At 46.1% G+C, this 13,885-nt stretch overlaps 1 long non-coding RNA gene across 1 annotated transcript; it reads right to left on the bottom strand.

Moving 5' to 3' along the window:
* Positions 1-10,221: 10,221 nt before the first annotated feature.
* On the bottom strand, positions 10,222-13,885 carry LOC119316512. The gene is made up of 3 exons (XR_005153051.1): positions 13,794-13,885; positions 12,247-13,665; positions 10,222-10,282 (listed from the first exon to the last, which is right to left on the bottom strand). It is a non-coding gene; the product is annotated as an uncharacterized LOC119316512 (long non-coding RNA).

Raw genomic sequence — 13,885 nt, 5'->3', positions numbered from 1 at the left:
AACTCTTATGTTTCTTCATGAGAGCCTGAAGCTCTTGCTGCACCTCGCCGACCTGCGCCTCAAATTTCTCCCGCTCGGTGCGCTCGTGGCCGCTTTCTTCACGGCCTCGGACAGCGCCTGCTTGAGGGTCGCCACCTCGGTTGTGGCCCCTACAAATAAGCAGTATACTCCTGTCATTTTTTGCAATTGTGTCTTCTTATAGGCATTTTTTCTATAAGGTATCTCTTACCTTCTTTCTCCTCGAGCTGCCGTTTGGCAAGGCCGAGCTCTTGCTCGGTCCGCTCGAGGCCCTGCTTCAGGGCACCCACCTCCGCAGTCAGTGCGGTGGTGGCCAGCAGCGAAGCCTGCATACGTATATTGACTCCTTTTTAGTTAGACTCCTGCGATATTTAATAGATCCCCTTTCGGCTTTTCTTTCCGAACACCAAACAGAGCATCGGGGGCTACTGTCTATGCGGTAATATTTTTACATATTTTTACTTACCTCGAAGCCTGTTAGAAGGTTAGCACAAGCTTCAGTCAGTCCGCTTTTGGCGGACCGAACCTTCTGGACCACCGTACTCATAATGGTACGGTGCTCCTCGTCGATGGAGGCGCCCTTAAGCACCTCCAGCAGATTGTCCGGCGCCTCCGGTTGGGCGGAGGACGCCGGCTCAATAGGCTTGCTCCTCTTGGCAGGAGTTCGCCTGCCGCGGTCTGAAATAGTTGATGATTCCGGCACGGTGTCCAGCTTAAAGCCAGACTTGGAGCCCTGGGGGGTCTTGTCCCCTTTACTGCCACCCCTTCAAGGTCTCCACAAAGAAGCCCTCGAGCCATAGGATGTTGGCTATTTTGCCCGCCATGGCACCTCTGCACTCCGCCTGGTTGCCGCACACCACCTTTGGCTTGACGTTGAAGGTCTTGAGCCAGAGGCCGAAATGGGGGCGGATGCAGAGGAAAGCCTCGCACACGACGATAAACGCCGAGATATTGAGGATGAAGTTCGGGGCCAGATCGTGGAAATCTAGGCCATAGTAGAACATGAGCCCGCGGACAAATGGGTGGAGAGGAAAACCCAGTCCGCGGAGGAAGTGGGGAAGAAATACTACCCTCTCATGGGGCCTTGGGGTGGGGAGAAGCTGCCCCTCCTCAAGAAGCCGGTGCGCGATGTCTTTGGACAGGTATCTGGCCTTCTTTAGCTTTTTGACATGGCCCTCCGTGACGGAGGAGACCATCCATTTGCCTCCCGCTCCGGACATTGTTGGAGAAGGTTGAGGTAGGAAGTGCGGGCTTGGGCGTTGGAGCTTGGGTGCGCAGAAGATGGATAGGCAAAGGAGGAAGAAGGCGTAGGTAAAAAGGTGGATCCTTATCCCCTTATATGAGCGGATGCGACTATGCGTCCCCACCAGCCTAGTAAAACTCGCTTGCCTCCCAAGCGCCGTGATAAATGGCGCGGTTAGGTTACCCACGTCCGTATTGATGAGAATCCCGTAAATGGGGGACACGATCTCTGCTTTGACAAGACGTGCCAAGGAAACCGCCTCGCAAAACACGCTGAGGTGGAAAAGTGAAAATGATTCGAATAAAGGCTTGGCCGTAGTGTGATGTCACGCTGCGGAATACGTCAGCAGATTAGATTTGTGTTAATATTATTCTCTCTGTGGCAATACATGGAAACTTATTTTGCAGAGCCGGACACTACTCTTGGTGTTTACAAACTTTTATGAAGAATTTGGAGGAGGAACCCGCCTTGCAATGCCGAAGACAATCTACGCGCCGGACTCATCGTCATTGAAGCCTGGTTCAGGGGCTACTGAGGGAGTCCTGGATTAGGGGGTGTTCGGGTAGTTGGACTATACCTTCAGCCGGACTCCAGGACTATGAAGATACAAGATTGAAGACTTCGTCCCGTGTCCGGATGGGACTTTCCTTGGCGTGGAAGGCAAGCTTGGCGATGCAGATATTCAAGATCTCCTACCATTGTAACCGACTTTGTGTAACCCTAACCCTCTCCGGTGTCTATATAAACCGGAGGGTTTTAGTCCGTAGGACAACTTCATCATACAACAATCATACCATAGGCTAGCTTCTAGGGTTTAGCCTCCTTGATCTCGTGGTAGATCTACTCTTGTACTACCCATATCATCAATATTAATCAAGCAGGACGTAGGGTTTTACCTCCATCAAGAGGGCCCTAACCTGGGTAAAACATCGTGTTCCTTGCCTCCTGTTACCATCCGGCCTAGACGCAGAGTTCGGGACCCCCTACCCGAGATCCGCCAGTTTTGACACCGACAGAGAGCAAGCCTCTCACTCGGGGGCTTAGCTGCAGTCCCGAACTCGCCTAAGTTTAAAAAATCCTACCGAGTGGAGAGCAAGTCTCTCACTCGGGGGCTTAGCTGCAGTCCCGAACTCACCTAAGTTTAAAAAATCCTACCGAGTGGAGAGCAATCCTCCCACTCGGAGGCTTAGCTGCAGTCCCGAACTCGCCTAAGTTTAAAAAAATCCTACCGAGTGGAGAGCAATCCTCCCACTCGGAGGCTTAGCTGCATTCCTGAACTCGCCTAAGTTTAAAAAATCCTACTGAGTGTAGAGCAAGCCTCTCACGCGGGGGCTTAGCTGTAGTCACGTACTCACCTAAGTTTAAAAATCCTACCGAGTGAAGAGCAACCCTCTTGCTAGGGGGCTTAGCTGCAGTCCTGTACTTGCCTAAGTTTAAAAATCCTACTAAGTGAAGAGCAACCCTCTCACTCGGGGGCTTAGCTGCAGTCACGTACTCGCCTGAGTTAACACGCTCCGTCCTGATCTGCAAGGACGATGAGGTGCAGGTCCACTGTGACCTTATCCTCAGAGCTGCGGCACAAGTACAACGTGCGCTCCATCCTGATCCGCAAGGATGACGAGGTGCAGGTCCATTGCGACCTTATCCTGAGAGCTGCGGCACAAGTACAATGCGCGCTCCATCCTGATCCGCAAGGACGACGAGGTGCAGGTTGACTGCTACCTTATCCTCAGAACTGCGGCACAAGTACAATGTGTGCTTCGTCCTGATTCGCAAGGACAACGAGGTGCAGGTCGACTGCGACCTTATCCTCAGAACTGCGGCACAAGTACAATGGGCACTCCATCCTGATCCGCAAGGACGACGAGGTGCAGGTCATGGACGACACCAGGTACCCTTGTTCATGGTCCACTCGACTGAGCTGCATCACAGAGTTAGTAACAATTCAAACTGAAGAATCAAGTTCCATTCAGATTCAAGAGATTCAAAAACAAAAAAGTTCAGATAAATCCTACGAGGTTCCGGACCGTAGATTAAAGTATTCGGGCATCAGGCCCGAAGGATTTTTAACGGTTACAAAACCACTCGGCATACCGAGGCAAATTTAATCGCATCATAAAAAGTTTGTTCACTCCACAGGAGGAGGACTCGCAGGCTCGATGAACTCATCCAGGTCGATTCCATCTGCAATTGGAGTACCAGCAGCAATGAAAGTCTCCATGAAAGACTGGAAGACAAGTCTCTTGGCGTTGGCAACCTTGATCACTGCTAACTTCTCTTCTTTGGCCTCCTTGCAATGGACGTGAACAAGAGACAGAGCTACATTAGCACCACATCAAGTAGACGATTTCTTCCATTCCTGCACTCGGCCAGGGATCTCATTGAGTCGAGTCATCAAAGACTCGAGGTCATTTTGGAGCGTCTCCTTTGGCCAAAGTGTCGTGTCGATCCGCGACACTGCAACCTTCAGTCAAGCGAGGTAGTCTCTAACACTGGTAAGGCAGGATTCCAGTCGAAGTACGTTCATGACAGTTTCATCCTTGACAGGGGAATTGATGGGGTCCAAGCTTGTCTTGATTCGCCCAGTTTCTTCCTCAAAGTTTTGGCAGAATTCTACAACCACAAAGAGTTAATGAGTCGACGGCTTTATGGTGAATCAACGATAGCAAAACAGGCAGACAAGGAAAGGTACCTTCAAGCATAAGCAATAACTTCTTGGCGAGTGCCCCCAGATAAGCCTCTAGGTCATTTCTCTTACGAGAAATGTCCTCAATCTTGTCGTTCAAAGCTACTTTGTCCTTCTTCAGACGGGTCACTTCTCTATTAGCTTCGGCGAGAGCAGTCTTCAGCTTGGTGTTGTCTTCCTCTAGCGCCCTGACTGAAGCCAGCTTCTTATCAGCGAGTGTTGTTTTCTCCTGAGCCTCCTTCTGCGTTGCGGCAAGATCAAGGTCCTTCTGTACCAGAGCCTGCCTCATTTTCTCTAAAAAAATATACATATACAGCAAACAAGCACTCGGTTCAAAGAGAAGAACGAGGAGATGACTTGAGAGACAACCCAAATCCTACAGTCGACAAGTTTTTACCTTCCATACCAGTTGTTTCGTCTTTGGCCTTCTGCAAGTTCTGCTTAGCCAACTCCAAGTCAAGGTTGACCTGTCTCTGCTTCTCCTCGAATTCAACAAATTTGGAGATGAGTTCACAGGATTTCTGAAGTCAGTAAAAAGATACATCAGGGGACAAAATCAAAGATTATTCGCTTCTGAGTGAAAAAAAATTCTAAGACTATTGCAGAATCAAACATTCAACAGTAGTCTCGGGGACTAAACCCAGTGGGTGCACTTAGCGTGCCCCCACTGGTCCAGGTTCCACTCGACATGATCCATCCAGGCCGAGTGGAAAGAAAAAAAGAAAGAGGCAACAGCTATTCTGAGACCACAACCGACTGCCCGCAGTCGAGCACGGTCTCGAGGACTACAGCCAGTGGGTGCACTCAGCGTGCCCCCACTAGTTCAGGTTCCACTCGATATGGTCCGCCCAGACCGAGTGGAAGAACTGAAGAACAAGATATTTTTATCAAGACCCCCGCCGAATCACACATTCGATGGCGGTCTCAGGGACTACACCCAGTGGGTGCACTCTGCGTGCCCCCACTAGTCCAAAGTTACAATCGACACAACCTAGTCGACTTAACTAGAAAAACTACTCAGCATAACTTGAAACACCCAGTAGGTGTACAGATGCGAAGTACAGAGTGACAAATGGATGCACAATGAAAAGTTTTCAGGTAGCATATCCTAACAGAACAAGCGTCAAGCTAGGAGATCAGTCGGAAACCAACTAACCTGGACATAAGCTTGGAGGGCTGCACTGGCATCATAGGCAGCTTGGCTAGTCTCGTGCACTATCTTCATCCGCTCCATCATCAGGCCTGCTTGGCGTATAGCTTCCGTAGGAGTGCTTGCCTGGTCCTCCGGAACATGATGGGTGACGAGCAGCGGAGATGGTGGTTCAGTCGCGGCAACTTGAGGATCCGAGGCATGGTGTTGGACAGATGAAACAGGGACTTGTGCAGTCGACGATGAAGGAGATTCACTTGACACTGGAACAACAAAAGTAACAGAAGCCCGGTTCAGGTCTCCGGACTGCTGAATCACTGGTTCCGTCGCCAGCGTCGACTGGGACGTCTAGCTAGCCGGTGCCTTCCTGCTCGAAGTCCTGCCCCTCCTTCCCATGGGTCTCTGTGGCACATCTTCATCGTCATCTGGAAGTTCAATAACATTGGGTGGAGCTGCAAAGCAATCAATTGCAAGAGTTCAGTCGACCGTCAAAATGGCTGATAAAGTAAAGACAAGATGACAAGAGTTATATCCGCGTTGGAGGTGACTGCATCTTCCATCTCCTCGTCATCATCATCCCGGTAAATAGAAGTCCGAGAGGCAGCACTGCAAATTTCAGAATTCACTCGGTTAAAATAGGAAAGTGAATTGACCAAAGATCGAGTCATGCAAAAACTAAGAGGTCGCGCACAATAATTACCCAGAAGCGATGGGGACGGCCACTTTAATCTTGGGCAGGGCCTTCCAGGGCTTTGATGGCGCGACTTTGGGCTGCTTTGGAGCTTTCTCAGTCGGCACATGAGAAGTTGTTTGAGTGTGCTTTGAGGTCTGTCCTGTCGATGGAGTCGCTTTGCCACCAACACTTGCTGGGTCCTGCCTCTGCTTGGAGCGTCTTTCCGTGCAAGGTGGAGAGTCGACCTCCTCACCACTGCTCGAGTCTTCACTTTCCTTGTCTCCTCCTCCGTCAGAATGCCAGTCGCCGCTGTCACCTCCGCTCGCCTCTCCCTCCTACTCATGCTCTCCGTTGGGCATCGAATACATCTCAGTGTAGATCTACAAGGCGCAGAGTCAAGTGGATATCAATCGGTTTCAAGAACAAATGCATGTCACAACAAAAGACACTCGAAAGAAAGGAATCAGACCTTGTCGGGTTTGTTGGTGTTGTCGAGTGGAGGAATCCTCCTAGACCCCCTGGGGTTGTCTTTGTTGCCAGTAATACCTTTCACCCACTGTGCCACCGTCTTCTCGTCAACTTCCTCCAGGTGGATCCGAGTGCTATCTTCAATACCCGAGTACATCCACATTGGATGATCACGAGCTTGGAGTGGCTAGATGCGTCGACTAAGAAACACTTCTAACAAGTCCATGCCAGTCACACCGTCGCGGACAAGTTGGGCTACTCGCTCAACCAACATATTCACCTCAACTTTCTCAGCTGGAGTCACTCTCAAGGGAGAAGGTTTCTCAACTCGTCCTATGGAAAATGGGGGAAGGCCAGTCGACTGACCCGGGGTCGGTTGGTCCTTACAATAGAACCCGGTCGACTGCCACCCTCAGACTGACTCGGGAAGAATCATAGCAGGGAAGGTGCTTTTATTCCTCATCTGGATCCCTAGACCTCCACACATCTAGATCATGTGTGTCCTCTCATCACTCGGATTGGCCTTTTTTATAGACTGAGAACGACAAGTGAAAATGTGTTTGAAGAGACCCCAGTGCGGTCGAAAGCCCAGAAAGTTCTCACACATGGACACGTATGCAGCAAGGTATGTGATGGTGTTGGGACAAAAGTGATGAAGTTGGGCTCCAAAAAAGTTCAGAAAACCCAGGAAGAAAGGATGGGGAGGCAAAGAGAAACCGCGGTCGACGTGGGTCGCAAGAAGGACACACTCACCCTCTTGCGGTCGCGGCTCGGCCTCGTCCTCTGGAAGCCACCAAGAATCATGGGGAATCAGCCCCCCCTCAGCCAGATCTTCCATATCTTCTCGCTCGATCGTCAACCGGATCCAGTCCTCCTGGATCCAGCCGGGCGGCAGGCCAGTTCTCGACGACAACCCTCCCCGGCTTGTCTTCTTCCCCTTCGCCTTCGTTGTCGCCTTCTTCGCGTGCTCCAGAGCTGCCGCCTTGTCCTTCCCCATTACGGCGGGTTGAGCTCGGGCTGGGCGGCGACGCCGAGGGCAGAGGCGGATGCAGTGGTGAAGCAGAGGAAGAAGGGGGAAAATGGGGTGCACTATGCAAAGACACCGGCCCGGACGCCTTATATGGCCGTTTTCCCCAAGTTACTGACTTGTGGACCCAGGCAATCCTGTCAAATCCCGCAACAGTCTCGCGCTCGATACGTGGCGGAAAAGGTGGCGGGGGAATCGAGGCACCCCTGCCTAATCCGCCCCGCTTACTGTGGCTCTCTCCGTCCCACGCGCTTCCCCAAATTTCGAATCCCACGAGACCTGGGAATGGCAACGCAGTCGACCGCACCGAAGATTTTATGCCATATCAGCATTCGAAGCTTATCATCTAAAGTTCACTCGACAACCTTTGAATGGCTCAAGGCGACTGGAAATGAAGTCAGAATTTTTGCATGGTTCACCAATCCAAGTAAAATGCTTCTGAAGCATGAACATTGAGTGGGAACCATCTTCAACTCCATCTCCACTCGGACCCAGAACCATTTGGGGGCTAATGACGATGACATGCATGTATCTAGGGTAGGGCAATAGACCTGATCTAAGCACCCTTTCCAAGGACACTGCCCTACAGTCGAAGACATTCAAAGGACAGTAAAATCTACCGACTAAAATCACCTCAGGATACAACTCACTCGACCATGAGTTCCACTCGGACAACCCAATTCTATTCGACCAGGACATAATCATTCGACCACATCAGAAACCACTCGGAGTACAGAATATCTAAGGTCACTCTGGATGGCAACGGTCAGGCGTTCACTCTGTAGTCTTAAGGATCATTTATATCACTTTAATGCTGACGTTACCAGTAACGTCTCCTCTTTATGTACATTGAACTCTATGTAACGAGGGATGGCTGGGGTCCTGGCGCACTCTATATAAGCCACCCCCTCCTTTGGGACAAGGGTTCACACCCCTTGTAACTTCACGCATAATCCAACCGACTAGCCTCCGGGCACCGAGACGTAGGGCTGTTACTTCCTCCGAGAAGAGCCTGAACTCGTAAATCTTGCGTGCACAACTTCACCGTAGCTAGGATCTTGCCTCCTCATACCTACCCCCCATTCTACTGTCAGACTTAGAACCACGACACTCACCTCGAGGCCCATCTTAGCGTGAAACCAACGCCAAAGAATCCTATAAATAGAGAAACCATCAGGGGTTAACCTAGATCAGAAGTTCCGCCACCGCAAGGCTCTGTAGCCACCGAAAACCAATCTAGACCCCGTTCCGACACTCTGCTAGAGGGAGGAATCATCACCAGTGGCCATCTTCATCATCCCGGCGGCCACCACGATGAGGAGGGAGTGGTCCACCCTCGGGGCTGAGGGTTTGTACCAATAGCTATGTGTTTAATCTCTCCCTCTCTCGTGTTGTTGAGATGTCACGATCTTGATGTGTCATATGGTGTTTTCCCCTACCTATCTTGTTGTGATGAATTGAGTTTTTCCCCTTGAGATTTTGTTGTTATCAGATTGAATACTTTTATGGATTTGAGAACACTTGATATATGTCTTGCAATTGAATACTCGTGGTGACAATGGGGTATCGTATTGATTCACTTGATATATGTTTTGGCACTCAACTCGCGGAATCCCGAGGTGATGATGACCCACAAGTATAGGGGATCAATTGTAGCTCTTTTCGATAAGTAAGAGTGTCGAACCCAACAAGGAGTAGAAGGAAATAACAAGTAGTTTTCAGTAAGGTGATGTCTGCAAGTGCTGAAATAGTAAGTAGTTGAATAGTTTGATAGCAAGATAATTTGTAACGAGCAAGTAACGATAATTGTAACAAGTATGCAGTAAGGTAGCCCAATCCTTTTGAGGCAAAGGACAGGCCAAAATGGTTTCTTATGATAAGCAAAGCGTTCTTGAGGGTACACGGGAATTTCATGTAGTCACTTTCATCATGTTGGTTTGATTTGTGTTCACTAGTTTGATAATTTGATATGTAGGTGGACCGGTGCTTAGGTGTTGTTCTTACTTGAACAAACCTCCTACTTATGATTAACCCTCCCGCAAGCATCCGTAACTACGAGAAAAGTATTAAGAATAAATTCTAACCATAGCATTAAACTCTAGGATCCAATCGGTCCCTTACGGAATAGTGCATAAACTGGATTTTAAGTTTCTGTCACTCTCGCAACCCACCATCTCTTTACTACTCCACAATGCATTCCCTTGGATCCAAATATGGTGAAGTGTCATGTAGTTGACTATCACATGACACCACTAAGGGAATAACAACATACATACTATCAAAATATCAAACACATATCAAATGCACATGATTACTTGCAACATGATTTCTCCCATGACCTCAAGAACAAAGGTAACTACTCACAAATAATAATCGTGCTCAAGATCAGAGGGGTATTAATATGCATAATGGATCTGAACATATAATCTTTCACCAAATAAACCATATAGTAATCTACTACAAGATATAATCAACACTACTAGTCATCCCATAGCAACAATCTGTAGTTCTAGTAATAAGATTGAATACAAGAGATGAACTAGGGTTTGAGATGAGATAGTGCTGGTGAAGATGTTGATGGAGATTGCCCTCCCCAAGATGAGAGTGTTGTTGGTGATGATGATGACGATGATTTCCCCCTTCGGGAGGGAAGTTCCCCCGACAAAATCGCTCCGCCGGAGGGCAAAAGTGCTCCTGCCCAAGTTCCGTCTCGAGGCGGCAACGCTTCATCCCGAAAGTCCTCCCCTTATTTTTTTCTAGATCAAAATGACTTATATACCAGAAGATAGGCACCGAAGGTGGGCCGAGGAGACCACAACCCACCAAGACGCGCCCAGGTGGGTTGTGCCCACCTGGTGGCCCCCTCTGGTGTTTATTGGCTCCAATATTTCTTATATATTCCATAAGAAATCTCCATCAAGTTTCAGCTCATTTGAAGTTGTGCAGAATAGGTGGCCTGGCGTAGCTTTTTCAGGTCTAAATTTCCAGCTGCTGGAATTCTCCTTCTTGGTGTGTTCCTTGCAAATTATGAGAGAGAAAACATCTATCTATTATATATTTAAAACAGAAGACAAATAAACTACCACGTTTATCCACATATGTTAATATTATTTGCACCGTTAGATTTGAATAATAATGGCTCAAATTATAAGATTTTACGTAACATGCTAACATGTATTTACTAACTTATTGGACTAGCACGTTGTCACGTCTATGCATATGCATATATGATACATGTATACGGAAAGACTCAATCATCCAGGCAGGAATCGCGCAGACAACACGTCAAGGAAAAAAGAATAGTTCGGACAGCCTAGGAAACCTCTCTAATTCCAAACTGTCCAGCTGTAATCACTTAACAGAAGATACATAACCGATGCTCAAAAAAAAGATACATAGCTACACGTTGATCTAATTCCATATCAGGCATATCAATGCCAAAAAAACAAGGATAACTACAGCCGGAATCTATAGAACTCCACATGGAGACTTGATAGAAGGTAATTCCACATGGAGTCTTCATAAAGAGAAACTCCACATTGATCGGCCAAGGCAACAAATCAGAAAGGCACCCACCCGGAACCCAAATAGTCAAATCCAACCAATTCTGGACAAATTGATGTGTGTAAATCTGCTACCCGATCAGAGCACCACCGAGAAAACTGAAGTCTTCTAGAATCTGCTACCCGGCTAGAGCACCACCAACAAAATCAAAGACTACAGAACAACTCTACTATCCGACTAGAGCACCACCAACAAAATCAAAGATTGTCGGCTCTGTGATGCTAGAAAAATATTAAAAAAACACCAAAAATCCGATGTGACTGCATCTCAATGCAAGATGAAGTCAGCAAAGGTCTTTTGAGCTACCTCTCACCTGAATCAGGTTCGTAAATATTATGAATTAATTAATTCATTTATCAGAATAAAAGCTGCATAGATAGATGACTAGCAATTTCAGAATCCTTTCACAGCCAAAAAAACTATGCTGTTGAAGAAGCTTATTGCTTAAGAACAACATGACAAACTATAACATTCAAGTGAATGTATAGAGAATGTGGGATTACCTCAATCATACAACAGATCAACAATTTAAAACAATCAAATGCTAATTATATTTTGTTTTCATTGACATGGCAAAACAGTTCGTGTTACTATGAACATTAGAAGTATCATGCTATCATCTGGAGGAATTTGATACACTTATATTGGTGAAAGAAAATGATAATTATATTTATGCATATAATACTTTTTAAAAGGTCAAAGTAATTCATGTGCACACCTAAGTAATTCAATCTACTAAGAAATAATCATTCATGTACAGACATATTTCAGTATGGGCCCGTACAAAGCTAAGTCCCCTATACAAATTAGGAAAACGTGGGCATGTCCTTTTGAGAAAAAGAGATACACCTAAGTAATTCAATCTACTAGGAGTACAAAATCAGATCATCTACACACTTTAAAAATAATGGGCAGGTCCTTCGAGAAAAACAAAAGGCCCGCCAAAATCATTCATTTTACTGGGAAATATACTAAAAAGTCTAGCCGCCAAACACATCCCATGTGTACATCGGTACATGCATGCACTTGCATCTAATTCTAACGGATAGACATCTGGACTTAACGGCCAGGAAAATAGACATTGGTATGAGCCACAGTACAAAAAAACAAGCGCCAACCTATCTAAACGCCGGTTATATTTGAGCCTCTACAAACTATAAAGTCAAAATAAATCATTTATGGTAAAATGTATATATCGATTGATCAAGATTTCGAGTCATGCAAGATAAATATAAATATCTTCTATTATTTATCCAAATGAATCGTGACTCATGTTTATTCACCAATATTACATAACAATTTTACTTGACTAACTCCATATATGCAGGAGAAGAAAGTTTACCAAAATTGATTGAGATGGATAGCAATAAACAAGGAGCGTAGACATATTTTACAGAAGGATAACATTACAACTTACTGGAATGAGGCACAAAAACCAGACACATCAGGTGATGGATCAAACTTCTTCTAAGATATGATATCACCACTTCTTGAGGAAAACGACACTCTCAGACCTGCAGTGCTTTTCTGACAATTGAGTCATATCAGTTATAATGGAATCATATCTGAATTATTTGTCTGTCAACTTCTTCGGGATGATAACTTTAATTTTTTGGGTGATTATTTTAGGATTTTGTTTTTCACAACAATAGGTATAATAATCTATTACACGAAAATATTCAAATGAGCAAATTCCGATTGACACAAACTAACTACGTACAAAGGGAAGTGGAAGGTGTTACTGCGAAAATTGTGGTACATATCTACACCTGGTAAGCATATTCTGCTAATTTGAATGAGAACTTTCATATTATATTTACTCTGCACTAATAACAGTGGTATGTAAAAAATGCTAAGCTTATTGGATGGCAAGATCTGATTAGCACCAAGCAAACCATTTATGTTTACTGAGGTAGAGAAATAATGCTTGACATCGATCAGTATAAGGGCGGCAGTTATTAGATAAGGGTCAAAAGTTAGCACTATGAGAAGCATGTCAAATTGTAATTATTCGAAATACATTCATACATGCACTTTTGTGAGTTTAATGTTCTTGGAAATAACCCTTTTATTCTACAGCCTTTTCGATTGAAGAGAATGATGAGAAAAGCTTCAGTATTAGAGGCATCTCCTACAACACATGTGAATTTGTCGAAAAACAACACATGTGAAAAATATAAAATCTATTGCATGTCAATTAACATATATGGGCCAAATTCAGTTAATACATGCAAGCATTCTTCCTTTGTCTTAAATATAGCTACTGTTAATATAAATTGCTAATATATGGTAACAACAAATAGAAAGAATGCACCTTTTATCCAACAAATATTGAACACTTTTTGCTATAGGAAACTTCATATAATTTGTACAGGTGTGTTGAAGAGACAATAATCAAAATTGGGCAGAATGTCAACTAAAAATAATATAGGTTCAATTCCCTAAAATAATGCAAGGCACATCGATGGCAAGTCACATAACTATAAAGTATATCCTAGAACACTACGAAGAACATGGCCGTCGAACCCGACAACACAGCTCTCAGCCAGTGCCACAAATAGGAGAGCAACGCCACTCAGGGAAACGAATCTCTCATTTTCTCCAGTGGCCTCTGCGGCGAGGACGAGACTTGCCCGGTCCCACCCCCTTAAAATCAGGAAGGAGATGATTAGATTAGAAAGAAAAAAGAAAAAAAAACAGCCGTTGGATGAGGTGGAAGAACGGATGGGAGCATGGGAAGGAAGCAGGCAAGCCCGATCCCTGCGGCGACTGCTTTGCCTCGCAGCCTTGCTGCTTTGGGGCACAAAATCCTTCTCTCCAACAGAAAATTTCTACACTGGAAAAGACAGAGAAAGGTCAGGAGACCATAAGCATAAAATCTTCATAAAGAATCCATGCCATTGCTGGAGGTTAGTAGACCAAGATCTGGGAAGGAAGGAGAAGGAGAGGAAGAGGATTGATTACCTGGAGGAGTGCCACCACTCAGGTTCAAGTGGACCCAAATCCATGTCCAACAAATCAACGACGGCAGCGAGCAGCAGGCACGTGTGGTCGAG

This window comes from Triticum dicoccoides, chromosome 6A, assembly GCF_002162155.2.
Source record: "Triticum dicoccoides isolate Atlit2015 ecotype Zavitan chromosome 6A, WEW_v2.0, whole genome shotgun sequence".
NCBI classification, from domain to species: domain Eukaryota; kingdom Viridiplantae; phylum Streptophyta; class Magnoliopsida; order Poales; family Poaceae; genus Triticum; species Triticum dicoccoides.
Note: the sequence above shows the minus strand (reverse complement) of the source record. Positions and strands in the feature narration are given on the sequence as shown.